General features: G+C 36.7%; 1 protein-coding gene and 1 long non-coding RNA gene across 2 annotated transcripts in view; one reads left to right on the plus strand and one right to left on the minus strand.

Annotated features, from left to right (window-relative positions):
- Nucleotides 1-25086, plus strand: part of LOC105837754 (protein rhomboid) — a 379198-nt gene that overhangs the window by 34867 nt on the left and 319245 nt on the right. The gene's annotated exons all lie outside the window — the stretch shown is intronic.
- Nucleotides 1686-25086, minus strand: part of LOC118645953 — a 170845-nt gene continuing 147444 nt past the window's right edge. The window contains exon 3 of the long non-coding RNA XR_004963591.1: nt 1686-10102. This is a non-coding gene — a long non-coding RNA (uncharacterized LOC118645953). The remainder of the gene's footprint in view (nt 10103-25086) is intronic.

Raw genomic sequence — 25086 nt, forward strand, 5'->3', positions numbered from 1 at the left:
TCTCCGTATAGTATTATAGAGCTAAAATGTCTTTAAAGTGCTTTTTAAATTAAAAGATTTTAAAGCTAAAATTTCACAAAACTATGTTCTTTAGATTATTTTAAAGAACTAATTAAATAAACCTACCAATTTGGAATTTCGATAAATTAGAAAGTGGTAATTGTTTTTAATATTGTTGTAATGTAAACTTTAATTCTAAACTGCCCAAAGAATCTGCCATTAAAGTAATTAGTAAAGCAATGCATTAAACAAGGACGAAAACAGCTCTGTAGCAACGCGTTCCAACGATCGTTGAACGATCAACCGTTTTTGGGGAAAACAGCAGCGTACGCGATAGGCAGGTTGAGTGAACGCGAAAGCACGCGCAATGCGTCTGTTTACGAGGCGGCGAAGAAGTATCGTGCGGATAATAGTGGACCACCATATGGACGCATGGTTGCATCGTGGAACTGTAATTTGCATGTGCGCACAGCTGATGTCTGAGCCCGGGACTGGGCTCTCTTCTCTAGTTCGGCTCGATTTCGAGGAGGAGACGATAGCGCGGCCGCGTTCTCCCTGCGAAAAGGAAGAACGGCGCGCGGGGATGAGAAGCCGCGGACGAAAGAGACGGGCACGAAGAATGGCCGGCCGGTAGTCCGGAATCGGCAGCTCGTTGCAACACATGTGCAACACGAGCGCACGCGAGAGCCTCGATTCTCCAATTACTGACATTAATGCCGCTTCGCCCCCTGGGCAGAACTCGCGAACAGGTTACGCAGCCGCGACTTGCTCGAATCCTTCGATCCGAAGGCCGCTCGCGACTGGGACTATGTATACCCGTGGCTAACTCGTAGCATAATAATTATTTCTATCGGAAATTAATTACGAATTCTGATAATTATATTGGTTACATATTCTCAGATATTTTCATACAAGAGAGAAATGAAATGACATTTGATTTAAATATTAATCAATTTGCAGGCTACTGAGTCTCTATTTGTATTATAATCACATTCTTTTTGTATCAATCAATCATGAAATCTTGGATTAATGTAGAATATTTTTTTAACGGAAATGTTGATAAAGCCGTAAAAATAATTATATAACACATTCATATTGAATTTATTTTCAAAAAATATTGCAGGAGAGATGTGTAATGGATACGTAATATTAGAAAATAGGATTAAAAACAGGATAAAAATTTATAATTTATTAGTGTATATAATAAATATGTTATAATTTTATTTTTTCGTAATTTAAAATTTTAATGTAAAATAATGGTAAATAAATACATTTAAATAAATAATCTCTATCAAATAAAGTAGAGTTTACATTCTTCAAATATATATTGAGTTTAATATTTGATAATAAACATATCAAAATTAAATTTGAAATGTAACGAACAGAATACATTATATGAAATTCGTATAATAAAATAATATTAAATATTTTAGGCTGGCAATATGGCTTTGGTATCTGTAACGTGCTATTGTTTACAAAGGGATTTTCATCGCGTTAATATTCGCACTCGAGCAGACGTTAGCAACGTGAATCGCTCAGTCGTATTGTTACTTCTCGAAATATCATTATTTCTTGGAAATAATTAGTGTTTAACAGACCGCGCATTTCATTATTGATACTTATACACATATTGCGTGGTTCTTGATATTAAGTGTTCTCGTATTTTTATTTTTCCTTATTTTTCATAGGAAGAACATAATCGCACGTATATTTTGAGGCTAAAACAGGTGGAGAGAAATACACCAGTTCGAAAAAATGGCTTTTGCAATTTTTTGTTGGTCGTAATTCATGCACAAAATGTATATTATCAACTGCTTTTGCGTCGCTTGGAGAACGTCGCGCGATCCTCCCTAATGTCAGGTTCTCGAGATATTATTCGGTGCCGGGGACATATGTCTTGAACACTTTTGTACGTTCTGGTGACCTCCTCGCGTGGGCTGCCTTCCGCTACAACGGAATTTAATATTGCGAAAAATCGTTGATCTATCGAATCACCGCACCATCGCTGATGCATGGCGAATTATTTAAATATTGCTTGCTTTTTATATAAAACATAAGAAACTGTAGGCATGTCATATTGATGCTTTGTTACTCGTAAATTTTATGTGTGACTATACTTATTTTAAATTTTCTATTTCTCATAAAATGTTTCTAGACAAATAATTTTTTAACAAAGAATCTTTTTGATCACATTGAACTTTTCCAAAATTAATACTCAATAAAAGTTATCAGTAACCAGTTGCACCAGATGAGTTTCTAGTTCAAACATCGTTGTCTAATCTAGGATGCGATATCGAAAGTAAGAATCGGCCCGCGAGACGAAATCGATTGAGAGAGGAGCAAGACACGTTCTGGGCGAGGATCGACTGATTTAGACGTGAGTCACGCGACAGTCAGGTGCTCGAAATGCGTCGATCTCGACAGACGGAGAGACGCGATATTCCCGGGTGTCCATGTGAGACGATAATCATCTTCGTGTGGGTACGCTCGTTCTGAATCAACCGGCGGCACGCCCCGCAGCGCGCCAGGATCAACCGACCGAACACACGCGTCGGAATATCGTCTCCACGTGTCGTTTCGAAAATCGTTACGGTTGGCATTAGGCGGAATTCCGCGTGGGCGTGAGCGCATCTTTATTTAGCTCATTGTCAGGCCTGAATAGCTTCCTCTCGCCTGTATACAATATGCTTTATCTTCGGTATGCCTGGATTAGAACGCGCTGGTGACCACCAGGCGCGAACCTGTCCCTCGCTTTCATTATCCTTACGCGAAGGAGACCTGGGACACCTCCAGGGATCGTGATTGCATGCGATCGAAATGGAGATTGATGGAATCCGTACGGGGAGATTCGGCTACTGCCGCGCTAATCACTTCATCGAAACACACAAGCAAAGTGTTATTCAGAAAATTACAATATCTCACACTTCGAATGATTTTGTAAATCTGATATTGTAATGACTCATTAACATACTGAGAGTTACTTATAGTTTTGCTTTCAATGATGCAACGTACGAATTACTTTCACTTTTAGAAATATTGCAATTTCCTTCTATGCGCGATAATATCGTGCTTAAGTAATATATGGATTTTTTCCGTGCGACGTTATCTTCTTTTCGATTAGGAAATTTTTGTCTCCCCACCTCGTAATATTCGAAGCAACACGACGGATCCAATATTCATATTTGCTGGCGAGATTGTGAGGGGACGATCAATACAGACGCGATGTTCTATCGTGCGATATCTAAATTGGAAGACGGTGGCAGGCGCGAAGAGTCGACCAACTGAGTCGCGGCATTAGCGACGTTATTGAATTATTCTGCGAATCTCGCGACGAGAGAGAAGAACCGGTCGACCTGCTCACAATGAGCGAAGTAGACACGAAATGAGACCGGGACCGGCGAAATAAGAAGTCGAGAAGAGATCAAGAGGACTAGCCACCTCTAGCTGCGTCGTTCACGCATGGCTGCACGAGATGCGGCCGGCGCTGACGCGAATATAATGAGCCGCGGTAGCAATTTGGCGAGGAGCTTCAGTGGATGGACCACCAAGTTGACGATTATCTCTGTAAAAGAGCCACCTGTATCCACTGACAGAAGCGTGAGGTGTATAGCGTACGCGGCTACCATTAGAACTTTATTTGTGGTCATTTTGAAACAAGACGAACGACGTGTGACCAACCACCATTTATAATGGCGCGATCTTTCATTCCACACCCGAGTGATCTAAACTCTATCGTTCGTCTCGTCATACTTAGATTCGCATTTAGCATATCGATTACGAAAATATCGATCTAAAGGATCGCGAAGGAAAAGAATGTTATTTCTCAAGTAATTTTTCAAATATTTTTGTCAATAGAAATTACAACTATTTATATCTTTAATCAAAATCGTGGCGTATAAATATGTCTTTAATTAATGTGACAAGTAAACTAAATAACTCATCTGAGTTTACCTATTGGGTTGAAGTCAGATATTTCTAGAAAAAAACTCTATTAGTATATTATTCCTCACTGACAATGAGAGGCATTTTGTTCGCAAAGTAGATTTGGATCCTCATGGTGGTCTCGTTTTTGGCTTCTGGTGGCATAGGTGTGGCATCCTACCCTGCTCTCCTCGTCCTCTTGAGCAACCCCCTCTGTCAGTCCCCTCCCCCCCCGGAGCTCATTTATAACGCTCACCTGGGAAACACAAAAGGACTTCTTTCATCCTCGCGCTTTAATGCTTTCTCTCCCCAAGTCGCCGCGTTGTCCTTTTTACACGTTATTTCGTCGCCGCCATTCTCCCTCTTCCCTCTTCCCCCGCAGCATTCTTTTCTTTTTCCCCGTTCGCCCTACGTGCTCCCTTTTATATGTTGACGATCTCATGATACTCTTCCACCTTCTATTCGCTTTTCATCGATTTTTTTTACCGCATTGAGTCGCGTAGCCCTTAGAATAATATTGATAAGTCAAGTCATACGAGTTTCAAATGATTGATAATTATTTTGTGAGCAAATTTTAACTTTTTATACTATTCTTTTCTCTATATGTTGTATTAACTGTGATTATCATAAATACGAAAAATTTCAAATAAATATTTTAAAGAATAATTTAACAGTGCGAGCTTTATCATAATCTTATTATTTGACTTTGAAATAACAAATATAAATGAAAATTTTTGTTATTTGATGTCTTGCGATGTTTTATGACAACTCTGCGAATATAGCAAATAAGTACTAAATTATCTCTTTCCTGATAAATAATGTCATAATGAATCTTTTATGATGAATGCAAATGGATTTTTGCCGAGAGGAAAAAATTACGTATATTGAATGATGAATCGCGACGAAACTCGTGTGTTTTATTACAAACGTCTAGTTATACTTATTTTTGTCGGGTTTTATTTACTTTGCATGGTAGTCAAAGGAAAAATGTTGCAAGAACTTGGTCTTTTTCATCTTTTCCATGAGCTACTGCTTCCAGCTGAGCTGGTAAATTAAGAAAGAAAAGGTAGATTAAAATTTATTTTGTTATCCATTCTCTGTGTGACTTACAAAAAAATAGAAAAATTTATATTAAATAAACTTATTCTTGGTACAAATGCGCATGGTGTTTAGTTAAATTATTATTTATTTAGTAATAGTTTATTACTATGAATAAAACAAACTAAAAAATTTATATTTGTATATTTTTTATGATGAATTATACAATATTTATTATACTGTTGACAGAGGAAATACATTTGCAAATGAGCACTGAACTTTATTACATAAAAAAAATGTAAAAATATATACATTTATTATACATGATTATCGTTCTTGAAAGAATAATCCCTTTTCATCTAACACGTAATTCATATTTTAATTTGAAAAATATAATAAAGATATATTCTTGCTTATTAATTTTTTAAAAGGGTTTCTTGGGAAAGAGAGAGAAGACATTGATACATCATCGTCTAAAGATTTATTATAGCGACATAAGAGGGAGGGACTATGTTTAATCTGGAGAATAAGATATATCTGAAGATGAATTACATCGTTGTATAGCCATCCTTGAAAATTAACTAGAGTGATAGAGTCAATAACGTTAACTTATCAGATTGCAATGCTTTTAATTTAATACAAACATGAAGATATGTGATTTATCTTTATATATTTTTTATATTTTTCGTCTTTTATAACATTTTGGTATTATTTGTTTTACATGTCACAATTAATCGCGTAAAATTTTATGTCACTTCGTGTACAGTGCTGAATTTCATACTGTTGAGGTATGAACGTATAACGAAATTAACTATGATGTTACGATTACGAGTTCTGTTGAATGTTATGCGAACAGGAAAGAGGCATAAAAATGCAATTTGCAGCACGGAAAACGCCATTGTCGGGAATATGGCTCTGAATGCGCGCACACGAACGAGCTACACCGCCAGCCTTTCGATTAAGATGGATCCCTCGTGCTCGTATGCAAAGAGACGCCATAACTCCTCCAGAGGTCCTTTGCTATCCTCCATGGAAATTACGTAAATCGCTTCCTCCGATCCTTCCTCAATCTTCGATCTTCGCCGGATAGGGTGGGTGTCCCCGACCGGCTGTGAATCGCCAAGATCCCCGAGATCGTATCCGAATTTCGAAAGCGTTTTTGAAGCTGGTACGAGTGGCGACGTACCTTCACTTTCAGACGACGATATTTGACCTCTGTTATTTGGCCCTTGAGTACAAATATCGAATATATTCGGGTCAAATATTCGATCGACTGTTTAAAATTGCGGAATAGTATGATGAAGCCGGGGACTGCTGAATATATTGACTCTCTAAAACGTAGATAAATGTAAAAGTTTGATAGGAATCCATTTCATGAAATGTTCATGAATTCCTTCTCTTCGACATCGAGAGTCGCGGCTTTAAAATTATTAAACTTTTTTTCAATCCACTTATTTTAAATCCTAGGAAAAGAAATTAAAAATGGTTTCCTTACTTACGATTAAGTTACTCAAATCAAGTCACACTACTTACATACTAAATTTTGATTTGCATTTATATTCTTTATGAAGATATATATGGACAAGGATGAGACTTCATTAAAATTGTAAAGCTCTTCCCTTCTCGTATGAAAAGATACAATGAAACAGTTATTATATTTATTAATACTTTTCAATTGAAAATATGACAAAAATTTTAACTGATAATGTAATTAAATTTTTTATTCAGAAATTTTTTATTTCACAAGAGATGATATAATTCGCGTAGTTGCAAATGGACTTACTGATTTCGAACGCGAGCGAATATTGATAAAATCACAATGCAGATATTATACGGTGTTAATCATTGCGTTCAGCTTATTTTGAATTATTACGACTGATATGCCTTTCGAAATTTGCCAATGCTGGTTGCAAGTGCGCAAATCCGGCGTATGAGTAATTCCTGTAAAACGTTTCATCGCGATCAAAGTGAATGCGTGTTATGCGACCTATTTTCTACATAGTCATAAACTGTCTCCGCTGCGGTTATTAATCGCCGTTTCATTATCGCTGCTACCGCAAAGAGGGACGATAGGGGGGTATTACGCATCGCGGAGATCCGCACGCATTACGGCCGATTACGCCGATAAAATCACGCGATGCATTAGCCGCGCGCGTAAATGTTCGCGTATATGTTCCAGAAGACCTGCTTGACACATTTTAGGAACAGATTTTTGACGGATTTTTATAACTTTTCAAAGATTGTATTGATTTTTCTAAATAATTTTTTTTCAAAGCAAGGAAACGCGATCATTTATCATGTAACGTCCGAAATTTTATTTATGTTAACAACTATAATTAGAAAATGTAAAATAAGAATTCTACTTATTCTTTAATCTCGTGAAATTTAAGTTAAACAAAGGAATTTTAAAATTTGCAAGAAATTGCCTTTTCTATTTCCAGCGACATTGTCAAATAATGTTAATAAATTATTTACATTGTACGTGTAATGAATTATTAACATGTCGGCTGTTAAAAAAGAGCTGGTTATAATTTCATTAAAAATTTTTCCTTTGATGTAATATACGTTCTCGTATACCCAGCAGCAAGTACATATATGAACGTAGACTATCCCGGAAACACATGCCGTTCAAACCGACGCGGTCACGCATTAATGCTACGATTTCCAGCCTTGCGGAAAATATGTGCGTAGAGCGCGGTACGCTCATTAATTACTGCTGCCGGTGATATTACTGAATTCCATTGGTCGAATATATCATGGGAGACGAGTCCGCGTTGCGCTACAGAAGCGAACCGACAAATCGATCTCGTGTTTAGCTACGTTGGTCTCAGATCTGCGATGCTAGGTAACCGTGTGTCAATTACAATATGTACGTAAAAATATTTGAAAAACGGTAGGGTTATATTACACGACGGAGAACAAATTATTTTATTTTTATGAATGCTGCATGTATACGTGTATCTTTTAAATATTTTAGACACTCGTTCGATTTTTTTTAACGTAACATCTGTGGGCGGGTATTTAAAGAAAAAAATGATTTTCTTTCGCTTATATTTTATGCTTGAATATTCAAACGATTACACATGTAAATTATTTTAAGCGTTAATAGACAAATATTATGCGGTGTAAGAAATCCTGGCCTCTCGATATCGAATTTAAATTCATGATCTACTGAAGACAATCTAAATAAGCATACAACAAGACATTAAAGTGGCAAGCATACAACATTAAATGCGCTTAATTAAGATAATCCACGTGGTCTTGTCTTAATATACTCTCGTTATGATTTCAAGAACTGTCGGTGCACTCAGAGAGTGTTAACATTTTTACGGGGATACTATTACGGATAACAGAGATCGTATGGAATTCGTCCACGCCGGAATCCAGTGTACGGAAGATAACAATACTAGAGATAACCAGAACGTTTCTGAAAGTACCGTCAGAGATCACACGAACTGCCTGCCCGTGTAGGTTTACGACATCGACCGCAGGTTCTCGACTCTCTCGTAATTCGTCTATAAAGACCGATAGAACCCCTATGCTTCCCTCATGTTCCGTTATCATTTCGTGTTTTAAGGTCACATGTTCTAAAGAGTACTTTTGTTCGACTTTAGTATTGATTTCGCGCGACGTATAAATTATTAATTTATACGCAAAGTATAATTCATAAATGCATGAATGTAATTAATTTAAACAACAGAGATCGGAACGATGAAAGAAACTAAAGGGCAAATGCAGATAAATTGTTTAGAAAGAACTAAAGTAATTGGAAAAGAGAAATTTAATTACTCATTTTCTAAAACGCCAGCATGATAATTGCTACCTGTGATTAATTTACAATTTAGATATTATCGTTCAAATTGTGCTAATATGCAGTGCTCTTATCTTGCTTGTTTATCCACACTCAGTTAATATTTTCGTGGCGCATCGATCAACATGTCATTTCGTTTACATATTAAAACGCCACGTATCGGCGCGTTATTTAATGTATACTTTATGAGTTTTAGTGCGCGTACGATCGCGTTACGCGTTTGGCGCGTGAAATGTACGGGCGGCAGTTTTACAGTCGATTGGAGTATCGACGCGCAACAAGTAACGCAAATGGCGAGAAGCGTTTTCCTAGAAGAGATCACGGTTCATTGGCGAAACGTGTGGACCGGATGAGAAGAGAAGGAAGAGTCGGTGCAGCAGAAGCGATTATCTTATATAGAATAATTTGTCCGCTTCATTGGATAATGCCGTCGTCGTGGCGCCAGTCTCTGACCTGCTTATACGCCTCGTCGCTCCTACGGTTGAACCTTACGATTCACACACGTCGTCTGATTAAAGGCTCGCATTGTTATGTAACCGCGATGAAACTTCGTGTTTGCCGGCATGAATGTATGCGCGTCACGTTTCGATTCACAACGAGCACGATTTCTTCCTTCTCTTTTTTCTATTACACGTAAAACTGTTTACGTTTTTCATAGATCGCGAATATTATAATAAACAAAATCTTTACTCGGCTGGATTTATCACAGTCCGGGAGCATTTGTATTATTTTAAAAATAATGAAGTGTAATTATAAAGCATATAAAAATAATGTTTATATTAAAGTTATATTAGGTGTTAGAAATATTCTTGATCTGTCGGTCCGCGTTTATGGAAAATATTGTTCAGGACGAGTTCGATTTAGAAGATTTTCTAGAGACTTTTTATAGCTCTTTACTCGCTTATAGTGTTTTGTACAATGTAATTTGTGAGTGTTTGACGGTTACATCGTGTTAGATCAGGTTTTTCGTTGAGTAACTGAACTCCGTTGCGTTCGATTAAAAGCGTGAGTACTTATCGCGTGATTGTGCAAAGTTCTGCAAGTTTGACAGCTATAAAGTACGAAGTATATACAAGCCAAAGTCTCAACTTCACGCTTGACGAAACTGCCTGACTATCCACGCGTTAAACTTCGTCTTCTTGTCAGGGTCGTTGGATGCAAGCATAGTGATCTTGGCCAATCTTCTGCGGATCGCTTCGATTACGGCGATAACCCTCCTTCCCCTCTTCTCGTCTACTATTTCTCGTCCTACTTCTTGGCTGACTCATCTTCTCAAAGAAAATAGAATTATGGTAATCAGAGTTCTCAACGATATTGTTACGGCTGACCGACCTGGAACAAATATAATTGCATTGGAAATAAAATAGTAACTATTTATCAGGAGAGTAACTGAAACTCGTGTTTTTATTTTTTTTTAAATATCGATTTATCTAACTTATGTAATTATGTATGTATACTTTATCTAACTTATATAATTACGAATATATACTTATAAAATTAATCTTTTATTTTTATACCATCATACGTATCAAATCTGTGAATAGATCTTCTAAATGTAATAGCAAATTCTTACATTAATTTTATATTAATATCCCCAACGTGATGAGAATAAAGAAATTAGAAAGCTATTTAAATAAAAATTTACACGAGTTGTTCATATTATTATCTGGATTAGAAGAATTATTATTGGGGGGTGTCTCTTTCTATACATTTATTTACGTGGAAATTGTGTATTTAATAATCATAATTCATTTATAACACCGAAGTTTCCATTATGTTCGATCATATGAAACGATAATGTGTAAGCGGCGTTGGCCACATGCAACTGCGCCACGTATGTTCTTGCAAAGGCGGCTAAATGACGCAGCCGGTGCATCGACTGCACTTCTGCAGCTACGTGGCGGGTTTCCAGGTGGTGGCACGTGCTCCGGTATCGACAGGTGGCGAACGGTCCAAATTCCCCGTCTCGTAGAAGGACGGATCGCTCTTTCGATTTCAGGGGCAGATCTAATTTATCCTCGGATCGTTTGATCAGCATGCGCATCGTCTTTGGGGGGGGGAATAACTGTAAATTGACACGACTTCTGGTTTTAAGAAATTGAAGGGATTAATCGACACGTCATCGTAAATTGTAAAAGAGCAGTGTAGACCGTATTGTTACAATATAAAAGAATAAAAAATACGTGAAAATAAATGATTTGTTATATTTTGATTAATAAAAGGAGATAAAGGTTTTGATATTAATTATTATCTCTTTACCTCTGCGATATAACATTATTATTTTTAATGTTAATAACATTATAATACATGCGAAACATTTCATTTATGACGAATGATGAAAATAATGGTAGAATATGAATAACAGAATAATATAAATAACGTTGTAATAATCTGTGTAATTATTGGGTATTTATACGGGTGCACGCTTCATATCGACGTTTTCAATTTAATACTTCAGAGTGGAATTGGTTTTTGTTCTGTTCGATATTATCCTCGTTTGCACGTAAACGAATAGGTACGCGAAAGGCTAGGAGTCCCAGTATGGTGCATTATAATGCTCATTATATTCGATCTGCTCTCCTGCAATTCACGATATTGCATGCTGGGTAACTTCCTTTCTCGCGATATAATGCCACATCATCCACGCAAATTCTTATAATGATTTTTACCATAAAAAACCATTAGCGATTTCCGATCGATTAGCGATATAAAAATGATTATTAGATTTATTTTCTTATTGCATTTTCGTGATTTGTAGCATGATAATTGGTTTAGTTTCTGAAATTAAGCGCACATTTTAATGAAATATTTATATCATCTAATAATAGCTATTGCAACATGTTAAATATTTGCAAGTGCGTAATAAACAATAATAAAATTGAATTTATTCTATTAATTTAAATTGATATTTTGTATAGTGTTATGTCAATTGTGAATCTAATTTATGCGTAACTTATAGATGAATTTATATATAATTTGTAAGCCCGTATGAAATAATAGAAAGCTGATTCAATAATTATTATTACGCACGAGCAATACTCCATTAAATTACGTTATTTATAATTACGTTTGTAATTATGTATTAAAATAGCCGGAATTAATATCGTAATGTTAGTAATCTAATATTACGAACACTCTTGAAATTTATTTTATTCTTATTGCATTATTCCTGGGCGCTATTTTTGTTCATGATTCCTTTGTTTCCGATGAGATTTTTCAAACAGTTCAGTGAGATCGAAAATCCAAGGCGATATCTCGGCAGGTGGTATAAAAGTTGTGCCGCCACTGTGGTTAAACAGCAGTCGCCTGTAGAGGTTCAAGGGCCGATGGATAAAGGAGAGTGTAGGAAGGAGCTCTCGTTAAAAACATCTGCTGCTACCGTGGACCAAATCAAGAGAGAAAGAGAGAAGGGGGGGGGGGAGATGGAGACGCGAGAAAACGTGATCTTTCGTATTGCACCCCAAATGGAATTGCTTTGTTCTTCAAAGAGCAAACGTTTGCTTGTTGAAATAATTTTGTTTAACGAAACATGTTGTTTCGTAATTATTATTTGTAATTATTGATCGGCTTAAATTTAATTACATTTTATAAGTTTCATTGCATTGTGAGTATTATGATCTTTCTCTCTTTACGTTTATTTTTTGGCATTATTTTCAGCATCCTTGCGAACGTTTATATATATATCTTCAAAAAAAATTATATATTTTATGTTTCCCAGACAATCACTATCAGAGCGATCAATCAGAGCAACTGACAAATCTCTCACACGGCGTGTGAAATATTAGCCTCGCGCTGGTTTTGTTCCTGCGGCGAAAAACGCGTTTAGAGCTTTTTGCACGAATCGAAATTGCGCCCTCCGTCCCTTCGGAACCGCGATAGCCCAGAAGAAACGGACCGATTAGCATTTCGACCCGACTACTGTCGCGGATAATGAATAGCATGCGATTATGCATACCAGAGAAACGGGGGTTCTGGGTAATTCCATATCGGGTCGTCGGAGATATATATCATCCCCTGGAACGCTCTTCGTAGCAGACACGAGATCGCGGGGTAATGCAAGCTTCTTGCGCTCGAGTGAATCGCAGGAATTCGACGTTGTTATTCTCTTTTCATAGGTCCCGAGATCCCTCGTGGGGGTGTGAGAAAACTGGAGTAGCGGGATGCTGGTGGCACGTCTTACGTCGACCTCCCACGCTGTCGCAGGTGCGCATATCCCCAATTCTCGTATTTTACGCGCGAAAAAAGCCCTTATCCCCGCGTATCAGATGTACTTTTATCTTGTCCCGACGTTACTTGTACTAGACGAATTTCCCGATTTTCGCGTCTCGAGGAGAGTATCGAAAGCAATTTTTAACTCTTCAATTTTATCGCAACTTCCTGTCTCATTTGTCTGCCGTATGCGTTTCATCACATATTTCTATTTTATAACATTCTTTTAATATTAACACGAGATATAGAATCACATGAAAATGACAGTCAATAGTTTTGTAGGGCGCTCTATATACTTTTTCGATGCACGTACGCAAGAACTTTTAATGAGTGTTTCGCGTTATTGATTAATGAGGAAATAGTGTCCTCGGAATTACGTCGATTTGCTACTTTGATAATACGTGTTTTTCAGAAACGTCTATCAAGCGGTCCCCTTTTTATTTACAACCGCTCATTAGTATCACTACGTGACATCAGGGCCAGATAATACTCGGCGCTTACGTCATTCGTGTTTGTCGGTGACCAATTTAAGCTTAACTCCCACGACTGATTAGCATTTAACACAAATTGCAATTTATACTCTATAATCTTGCCGGTATGAAAAAGCGGTGAGTTTCTCTATTTCTACAATAAAAGTTACCTGCGTGTATCCATTGCGCTCGCTAACTTTTCATGAGTCGCGGTCGCATTTCCTTCTTCCGTTTCTCTTTTGCCATTTGAGACGTTCGACATACTAAATATCTCTTGGAAACCGAGAATCATGAATATTCTCGATTGTGCATGCTAACTTTCTAATGTAATATCTCGCTTATGAGAAGAGATATTTTATGAAAAGTATACTTAATTCTGATTAAGTACAAATATTTTAATCTGTTTTTATTCGCTTCCATTCTTCTTTATTTCAAAATAATTACGCATATTTTTTATGTATGAAAAAAATAATATACTCTGTATACTTTAAAGTTTTATTTTATGTACTTGTTATTAAATTAAAATGAGAGAAATGTATTCCATAAAAATCAGAATGTGCTGAATCTTAATGTTTATGATCAATATGTGATAAAATATAGAATTTCGCGACATGTTCCTTTCCTACAGAGATCTTCACTTCCGATTCTATCTCTTGCGCGCGGGAAACTCGATTTTCGAGGAAACGAAACGACGAGAAGCGAAACTTCAAAATGCATCGCGCATTCTGGTCGTCGGTGAAAAGTCTCGATGGAAAAAGGCGACGTATAATCCGATGCTGCGCGCAGGTTAATGAGCGCCTTTGACCCCGCGACTTCCCCATAAAAATGAATTCGCAGTTCTTAGTTATACAGGATACTAGCCGGACGTCAAAACTTATCAGAGAGGTAGAGCCGACCGGCATCGAGTTTCAAGATCGAGAAAGTCGACGAGCCTTAATTTGCTCCTCTAACGGTTTGTCTCTTATCGTCTTTATCTACGATAATATTTCCGTCGTGATGCCATAAGAATCTACGTTGTTATTAGCGTTAAACCAATTAGATTTTAGATGACTGACGTGACTCTGTCACTCTGCTTGTGTAAATTGTTTACTTTGAAAGTGATATTGAAGGGAAACCTCAGATTTAAAACACTGTTAGTTTTAAAACTATAATAATAAAATAATTAGCAAAGTATTTACGAACCGAAAGTACGCAAAGATATACGAAAATGGGCTCATTGAGACGTTAAATTGAACAATTCATACGTGAATCTCGTGGGAATTATTGCTGGCAAACGACGCCGGCATCGGTACTTTCCTAATATCGTTTAACGATGATGAGGTAGATTGAGTTTTACAGTGAGGTATTTACCTCTTTCTCTTTTCCTTTTACTGGAACTACTCTACATCTTTCTTCCCTTTAAAACAAAAAACCTCTCGTTTCTGATTTTTGCCTCATTTCTCTCTTCTATCATCTCTTTACGATTGTGGAACGTGTCGTATTTGACTAATTCTCGTCTCATTTGCATCTCCATCATCTTTTCGATTTTTTCTTTGGACAGATTTCCGACGGTAATAGTACTTAAATCGTGCTTGTCAAACTTATAAACGATACTGGGCTGGTCATAGATCGAAAGATAATCGCTTTGCTCATTTTGTTCGATTTCTCCAAAGCCTTCGACTCGGTGCGACACGACTTATTTCTATGCTAAACGTTCTAATTTTCGGCTGTTCTACATAGTTTGAAGCATGTTTTTTGGGCTGACTTCAGCGTGTGCGTGTGCTGACATGGTTTCTTTCTGAGCACCTGTTTCCGCAGGTGTCCCCCATCAGGGGCTCGGTTCACTCCGTTTCATCTTTATCGAAGATCTGCGACATTCCATCGCGCATTGCTATCATTCCTTTTCCTTTACACTGATGATCTGCAAATTTTCTCTTCCACAACCTTGAATCGCCTTGACCAAGATCAGAGAAGTCACTATCGAATGATGGTCGTTTCGTGACAGCCTAACGTTAAACGCCAAATAAAACCAAAGCGTTTCTTCTGGATCACGCTCGTTTTATCAACGCCATCCAAATTACAAAATTGAATTACATTTAAATCGGCATTCAAATCGAAATCGTTGATCAAGCGATTAACCTCAGTATCAGTGTCTTTGGTACTGGTCGAAGCAGATCAGAGCTACTTTGTATCAAGTAAAACAACTTTCTATAGAGATCAAAATTGCATTAAATAAGTATTATTATTATTTTATTATAGCGCTGTTTATTGATTTTTACTTTGTATTTTTAGTAAACGTTCTTAGAAGGCTCGACTTAATAAACGCTTTGTTGGTGTCTGTCTGTCTCTTCTTTTCCTCTCTTTCTCCTGTCTTTTATGTTATCATCTATCAGATTACATGACAAAAAGCGTTGCGAAAGGAACTAGTGGTGGGATGGTGGGATATAAAGATAATTCATATGGCTCCACGGAGAGATCTTTTACATGAGCGCAATCATCGTCGTAAAAAGAATTCACTTCTTGATCTTCTTACCGATCTGCTGTTACTGGTCTGTTTCGAATGTCTTTCTTAATTCTCTTTGTGTCTCACTCGATCGATTTCCGCGGTAAGTGATCCGGCACAAACAACATAATCATCAATTCGTTCACTCTGGGCCATGAAAATTGCTCTTTGTTTTTTTTTTCCATTGTGAGGAAGTTCGACTCTCACTTCGCTATGTGCTTACGTGAAAAATCGTCTCGGGTGATTAAGACACGTTACATCATACTTCCACATTCGTAACGTTAGTTTGACGATTCTTGTTTGGTTCGCGATAGCAGCAATGTTGAACGAGGCATTTAAAAAATTATGATTTAAGATAAAGGCAAATAAGTAAGTTAAAACAGTTATCATGTTTAAAACAATGATATGTTGGCGAGAAGAAAAAGAGAGAGACAGAGAGAGAGAACGTATACGTCGCGCTAACATTTATTTATCGACAATAAATTATCTTTTCAATTTTTGCTTGGCCGACAGACGGTCATAATTTCTTAATTTTGTAAAACCGCAGACACCTCGTCGCGTCGTCTATTTGCTTATTCTTCCGTCAGCAGGTACCACGTTTTTGTGTGCCGCGCGCAGCAGTAAATTGGCCGAGAATCGTTCTGCCACAAAAATTAGGGTCCCCTCTCGAAAAATTGGTAGACAGTTTCGGGTTTATACGAGCGCGGCTGGCAGACAGCACGTTCGCGGTTATATGGCCATGGCGAACGTGCGAACGTGACGTCGTCGCGTCGCTCCAAAAACGCCGCTGATTTTTGTCTCTTCCCTCTTCCGGCAATCTCACGCCCTCGATTTTCAATACCGCTCGCTGCTGTGAATAGCGTGGAATTAATTTCGAGTCGTCGATCGCGACCGCTTTACCGGTAGATAACGTTTCCGCGCGAAAATGAAATTTGTTCGTCGAAACATCACGAAATGAAGTTTATCTCTTCATGAAGAGAACTATTGATTTTTTTTTCATTATTTCCAATCCTCATAATTTCAGCCCCGTAATCCCGCATGTTAATCCATCGATTCGTATAGAATGTTTAAAAAATTATATACTTTTTCTCGGATATAATGCTAATTAAACAAAATTATATTTATCCACTATTTTATATTGAAAAAATTTATTGGAGAAAAAGTACATAATGAAGATACACGCTTGACGAAACCGTTTCGCGGTGTTTGACTTACGAGCGTACTGTAGACGGGCGCGTTGTTTCACTTTGGTGGAATTCTGCGGCGTCATCCCCAAGCCATTTTCCTGTCGAAACCAGCGATGTTTCCACACCACCCTCAATGGCGTTGCCACGGTAGCTGCTCGTAAAATCATCTTTTTCGAGGGCGTTTCGTGAAGAACCGGGTAGGTTGTAAAACCTGCCTCACACCCTTTCTAGGGAAGACATACGGCCTTTAGGCGTTTGCGTTTGGCTAGTGTTAATTGCCAATTTGTAGGCGCAACCGCAACACGCCCGACTAGACTTTGCCATGTCACCACCTGCGCCTCTGTGGTATAATAACATTTTAGCGAGCAAACGGGAAGATATATTTGATAGGGCAATAATGTAAGCGCGCACAGTTTTTTGTATCTTAATTTTAATATTAAATTTAGATTTTAGATTTTATTATTGCTTATTTACATATTTTACATATATTATTTATATATGTAAAACTCCGTATTGTGACAGTATAGATGTATTTATTCTTGCAACATATTACTTTACACAAGTAAATTTGAACATCGTTTTTTTATTATATATGTATATATATTTACATAAATATTATCAGCCATCAAGATTTGTCGATAAAAAAATGACGTTTTTCTTCAACTAAAGATATTAAGTATTATTTACATTTTTGGTCCTAATTTCTCTTATTATAAAATTCATAGTTGCAAGTTATCTATGAGTCTAAAAATTTTTGATGTATAATATATGGCACGCCGTGAGAGAATTATCGTTGTTTTGTTGTTGAAGTGGCAGAGTATAACGAATAACGCGTGGCGTGAAAAGGTATGCGTCACATAAGAGTGTAGAAAGCGTGAAACGAAAGGTAATCGTGCAATTTCATTTTAAGAATGGGAGGAACGGTCGAGCGGAGGCGCGATCTTTCGCGGTGAGAGTAACTCCTCCCAACCTTAAGAAGATTCGTGACCAGAATTTTTCCATTCGCACTCGGTGGATACCGACAAGGAGTCGATGATGACAAGGTAACCCAAAGGTTGCTCGTTTCGGATACCTGTATGTTTTACCGTATATGTACGCGTAGGCGGTGAATATCGGGGAAAAAATCGGTTTATATTCGGTTTACATTTCTTCAATAAAACGCGAATTCTATTGCGGTCAATCGGAATTTTTATTTCACGCTAAACTAGCATATCTTTTGAAATGTTGATATTGATTACATAATCTGTGCTAGATTTTCCATTTTTTTAATAACTAGATTCATAATACAAAAATGAAAAGTGACATTTTTTCAAATCTTGGTGCTTAACATTTTTATTTCAATTATTTAATACATTTTTTAGTTCTATAAATTATTTAGTACATTTTTTAGTTCTATAAACTGTGTGGCGATAACTGGTTGTCGAACTTAAATCGCAATCATAAACTGAAGTTAGAAATAATATCTATAATATGATTGTCAAATTTGATGCTACAAGCATCTAAAAAAAATTTGTAAAGAATCGCAGAAAATTACCGTAGTCACTCTCTCAGAAAAGATTTCTGATACCAAGCAAAAAATTCTTGACATTTAATCTTGATATTTAATCTTATTACAAAAATATTCTTGATATTTAATCTTAATATTTAATCTTGTCACAATCTCATGTATAAAAATAAAACAAGATTAAGATTAAATCAAACATTTTTATCTTCAAATCGGTCTATTCTTAAATCTAGAATATTATAAGATGGTCACTAAATCATTATAAAAAAATTAATAAGATAGCATCAAAAGTTATTTTATTCTTAGATTTAAGAATTTTCCATTTAAAAATAAAATATTCCTTCTTTGATAATAAATATGATTGGCGCTATATCGATTCTATTTTATGATAGATTGAAGAATTACAGCATTAGGTCCAGAAGTCTTTTCTGTGGGTGCAGAATTCGAATCCGAAACTCCGTCATAACATTAATTAGATGTTAATATCAAACACAGATACGCAAGTGAGAATTACTCAAAATATTGTAAACAAGTAAATTTAGAAAACAAACTATTTACTAAAAATATTAATTATGTAGGTTTAATAGATTGTTTTTTAAGTTTTTTTAATATAATTCATAAAATGTATAATAAATAATTTTAAGTAAATTTATAAAGCAGAGAATATAAATTCTTGTATAAAGTATCATAAGACGGAACATTATCAAAAAGTGATGTTTTAATTTTATTTCAAGTTTTGTTTTCTCGGAGCTAAAAACACTGCACGATCTTACATAATCACGCGAAAGAACATCCTTAATTTTACAAGAAGTCACGAAATTGGGCTCGCAAGTATCCGCTCGCATACGCGAGGTGTATGAAGCTGTTAACGTACGGGTCGTGTGCGGTTTGTGCGCGGCGTCCGATGAAATCGGCCACGAGGGGCAATCACGTCGGCATTATTATGCGTAACGCCGGCCATTATCGCAGGTCCCCGTGAGAAAGTTCGCGATGTCGGATATGTGTGCTTTCGCGCTTAGGAGGTGCGCAGGCAAACCACGTAGGCACGAGCTGTGGCTAAATGTCCCCCTCCCCCCACACACATACACACATGCACATGCACATGTTTTCACGTTCTATTACCTCCACCTACCTAGTACCTACGTACCTACCTACCGGCCGAACAATAATAGCTATTGTACGACGGCTTGTTAACGCGATACGTGAGCGAAAGAGGGACGACGATCCCTCCGCGACCGGCACGCCAATCGGCACGGCGATTTAATCGTGGATTCAGAGAGATTTGCAACCGGAAATCAGCCATACGGCTGCTAATTCCGGACCGGTCGAATGATGAAACGGATTTCGCGTTACAACGCAGTTTCATACCGGATCGACAAGTCTAGTCGCGAGCAATATAAATAAGCAAGCATGTTGGCTTGTTGGCATTTTTTAACCAACGATTTCATAATCATTATATTGTAAATAATTATCTATAAATTCCATCACAATATGAATTTATGACGTAGTGTAACAGTTGTAATAATGACGACTGTGATAAATATGTTTAGATACATGAGGATTATACGCGCTTTTAATATCGTAATAAATTTTACTAGTTGCCGTAAGATATTCCTATGGTATACAATTAATCTTATTTGAAGATCTAATGACAGTATATTACGAACTATTTAATTTCGCGAAATATCTCCTCACGTTTTATTAGCATCAACCATTAATTTCGGTTACGTCGGGAATTTAGCAAGATCGTCGCACGCGCGTTTAGTTAAGAGATGCGAGGCTTCGATGATTCATTCTACGAACGGAGGAAATGCTCGGCGGTGAGAGGCGCGTAGGTGAAGGCGAAAGAATGAATGAACGCGAAGCGGAAGCGAGCGGACTCACGCGGCGGCACGCCTCGCATACAGGGTGCCTCGCGTGTAACTTGTGTGTGTATTTGACCAGTTGACCGAATGAAATATAACAGTATGCAGATGGTCAACATGACGATCTCATGGGCAGTGGAAGAATTGAAAAATTCTTGTAATTTATCGTGCAAATAGGCTCGTCTTCATCGACGCCGCCGAGCAGACCGACGTTTTTCGTTCATCTTTATTATCAGTTATCAAACACCCTGTATATGTACCTGCGTGCTTGATCACCCTGGGCTACCTTTCCCGATCGACGAGACGCGTTTTCCTGTGCCGACACCGGACGTCCGGCGCGGTCGGCGGAATAGTAATACGCAATACGGACGGGCATAGATAGCCGCCCGTATCCCTACGTTCGCTCGGAGCATTCCATTTATATAAATTGATACGATCACGTCTAATGTAATAGAACTATAAAGACGATAGCTGGAGCACGATCAACGATAAAAATGAAGTTGTACGTGTCCTGTGTACCAACATTTTGTGTGTAATAACTTCCATTATTTCCTCTAATATCTTTAACGTTTAGGTATCTCTAACGTATTTTATAAATTATCTATTAAAAATGTTATATTCGAGAGAATATTATTGCTTTCTCGTTTTTCTCTTTTTTTTCCTCCGCTCTTTATTTTTTTTTAAAAGTTTGAAAAACAATTTTGTGTTTTAAACACAAATGTTCGTAAAATTAGCACTGTTACTGGATCAATAATCCACTTTTAGATGTTGTAGGAGTTACAACTTGTAACAGCGAGCACTTTCATTGAAAATTACAACACCTAATTGAAGGTTTAATTAATTGTGAAGTGACGTAACCAGGTAGGATAGTTGCGAGGTTCGAAGTTATAACTCACTTACGATCGTTTGACATAGGGCAAGGTACGGTTTTTGGCGGAACAGCGAGTCCCGCGGCCCGATAGGTACAACGAAATTGTTTAATAACGGATGAAACTTCCGGGCGTCTCGTTTACAGTGAACCGGATGATCCGCTGTCGCGTTTCCGCATCGATGCGACGGAACGAACGAATGCAGGCGATCCGCTCAGCCGGCGACATTGTGCAAAATATCATTGTTCGATACTGCGAGTCATGTAGGTATGAGGGAAGGGAAGGGAAAAAGGGTTACCGGTGACCTATTCGTTTCCGGTGACGCGGTGGAATGTCGATAATTGAGCTCGTGAAAGAGGAACGGTGGAAGTTAGGAAATAAAACACTCGCGAATATTTCATCGTGTCGTGCTATCTGCGATTATACGACAGGAATTGCGTTCCGACAAAATAAAGTAAATAATTTTATAATATTTTATAATATACATATATCGTTATTTTATATTTCTTACAAGAGTACACAACTTATCATGCATTTCGACTTTAATAAATTTTAGATACGTTAAAATTTATACAAAAATGAGATAATAAATTTTTTAAAGAATTTTTAACATGCCAGAACGCTCTTATAAAAAAAATACGTGTCTCTTTTTATTTGTATTTTAACATGTTTAAAGCTTATTAAAATTAGAAACAATTAATTGTACTACATAAGTGAAAAGCAATTTATTATAAATACAATAAAAGAGAGTTAGGTTCTACTGTCTGTTATTTAATCTGGAAATTAAAAATTGAAAACTAAACGTTCTATAATAAACTATTTGAAATTTAATTTATCTTTTTTATCTACTATATACTTGCATTTTTATACGAATAAATTTTTAAGTGAATCCTTGGAATCATATCATTGACGTCAGATGTTTGAGGAAGATTTTTAGAACTAATATTATTTCAGAGCAAACTAACAATCGATTAACTAAACATCCATTATTACCGGGGTGGTCACTGCTAAATATTCACTTAACCTCTGACCACGCAAGAGTAATGAGAAATGCGGTCGCAGGAACGCATAATTAACAACAATGTTTTCTCTTATTGTTAGTTTTATTGCCATTTTAACATCACGTCAATCATTGCTGATCCGTGTCGTCGTTTACGACTTGAATGATTTTCTGCTTTGCATTTTATATATGCACTCCAAAATTTACATCATTGCCGAACGCGATTGTTTTTACTAACGGAGTTCCAATCTAAAGTATTTAACTGTCATAAAATTCTTTTGTAGTTGCAATTTATATTATCCGCCTATTTCGCTTAAATATTGTCTCAATATTTATCATCATAGTCGCGAAGCACAATCGATTTCTGCATCTGAGAAGTTTCTACTATTATGTGTGCGTGCTGTAGAATTTTCTGCAGAGCTAATTATCATTAAGCATGCTCACAAGTCACGTTACAACGAGACTCGTAAATTTGTTTTATATTATATATATGTGTTTCTGACATAATTGTCTGACATAATTATTAGGCATAGTTACTTAACAACTCGCCACATAATTGAGAATTATAAGTAATAATATTGACATGCAAACGACATATATGACCATTCTGCCTAAATTAAGAAATATACCCAACAGTGTGATTTTTAAATTTCGAGCTACATTCAGAAAGTATCAAGATTACAAAATAAACTGGTAAACTAAAAGGAGAGAAAGATTAATTCATTAATAAGATTTTCTTCATATTATTCTACGAAACTTTTGTTAATTTATCCATATCAAGAGTTCTTTCTCTGTAATAAATCACCGTGTAGTATTATTAGAAACGATTTATCATAATTCAAAATGTATGTTTCGCATTTGATGGGATTATGGTTATCGCGAAAATTTTGCTATTATATTATATCTGGAAATTGTAAGAGAAAGATCGGAGAAACGATCGGCAATCCCCCTGGCTCTGAAACGTTAAAGAACGATCTCTCGCAGTAATCAGGATATACGGTCGCCTCCGGGGATGGACGGTTAAACGCTGCTGACGGAAAGTACTACAGTGAACGTTCTAATTATTGTCTTCTTTCGGAAGCTCCGCGAGATTTCCCAAGAGTGATCGAGGCTCCTTTCGCGTTTCGCACGGCGAACTTGCGCCGATAACTTTGAAACTAGCGCGAACTAAGAGAGAGAGAGAGAGAATAGGAATGTGAAAGGACAAGAAAAAGTTCGACAGTTCCCGTACGGAGACGAGTAGCTTTAAGTATATAGAAGCTTTTAAGGAGTGAGCACGAACCGCATTGCGTATTTATGAGATTCCAGTTGTCGCTTTAGCGGCAGCTCGCCGTCGGCAAAGTAATTGCGGTAGGTGAGCCGCGAATAATGAATTGCCAATCGAAATAATTTAACTTTGGAATTTAACTGTGGCGGGATTAAGAAGAGGCGGAATAAAAAACTCGATCTCTTTCGATTCATCTTCCGAATCTGCTTTATCGAAATTTTGTACTTTTTATTTAAGAAATCGCTTTTTAATCAGAGTAAATTGTTAATCTTTATTGAATTGGAGATTATGTTATAGTTAAGATTTGACAATACCGTATGTTAATAATGCATCTTTGAATAGGAATTCTACTACAGCGTTCTATTCTCCTTTCGAAATATTCAACAATTTATTTCAGAGCATTTATGCGACGCATAATCTACGATTATAGTTATGGAAACTAATATTAATGGAAACTCCTTTATGTATATTGAGTCTTGAATTCATCTTGTTGATTAATAACATAATACAATATTAATAGGATGAGCGCTATTATTAGCTCAGAGAGAGAGAGAGGGGGGGGGGATACATGAAGAGAAGGGTGAAGGAGAGGGGAGAATGTTAAATACTAATTGAATTTATGATTGAAACAGAAGCATTCTATTCTCAAGTAACGCATAACTAGATTGGTGTTATTATTAGCTGTTTGTGTAGAGCAGTATAAATGAGTTTCGATAGTGAATACATAGGTAATTCCGCGAGGCAAACATTATTATCGCTCAGTCTGCGACCTATTCTGAATCGAGAGTTCTGACCCAAACCGAGAGTTCTACAAGCGAATAGATTTTCTGCTAATTTTAACGAAGCAATACTGTGGTTAGATAATGTTTCATGGAATTCGATACGAACGCTACCAATGTACAATATAGGAAACGAAACTTTATTACTGAAAGCCAAAATTCGCAACTGGTTATGTTAACAAGGATCGATAATAAATCCTAGATATTCGTGATTAGTGCAATAACAAATATTGGGACGCGACGAAAAACTGAAAATATTTCCAATATGTTTATTTTACACTGAAAAAAAAATTTGGTTGATATAACTGGAATGTGAACTAACGGTTCGGATTCTAGTTAAATCTACCAAATTTCTAATTAATTTAACAAAAATTCTTGTTGAATTAATTGGAAATCTGGACAGATCAACTAGAAATCTGAACCGTTAGTTCAATTCCAGTTGATTCAACAAGACTTTTTTTCAGTGTATGTAATGAAATATCTTTTTGTTATTTATGGATTGAATTTTGCTGCTATTTTAGTTTTTGTGTTTTTATTTTAAATTATTAATCTGTATATCGGGAGCGTAATATGATAACGGAGATGACTATACGCGAAAAATTACATTGTCGATGTCTGAGCGAAAAACCGAGCGCCTTAATTCAGCTATTAATATATTAGACAGTTTCGCGTCACACCGGGTCG

The sequence above is a fragment of the Monomorium pharaonis genome, chromosome 6, assembly GCF_013373865.1.
Source record: "Monomorium pharaonis isolate MP-MQ-018 chromosome 6, ASM1337386v2, whole genome shotgun sequence".
Lineage (NCBI taxonomy): Eukaryota > Metazoa > Arthropoda > Insecta > Hymenoptera > Formicidae > Monomorium > Monomorium pharaonis.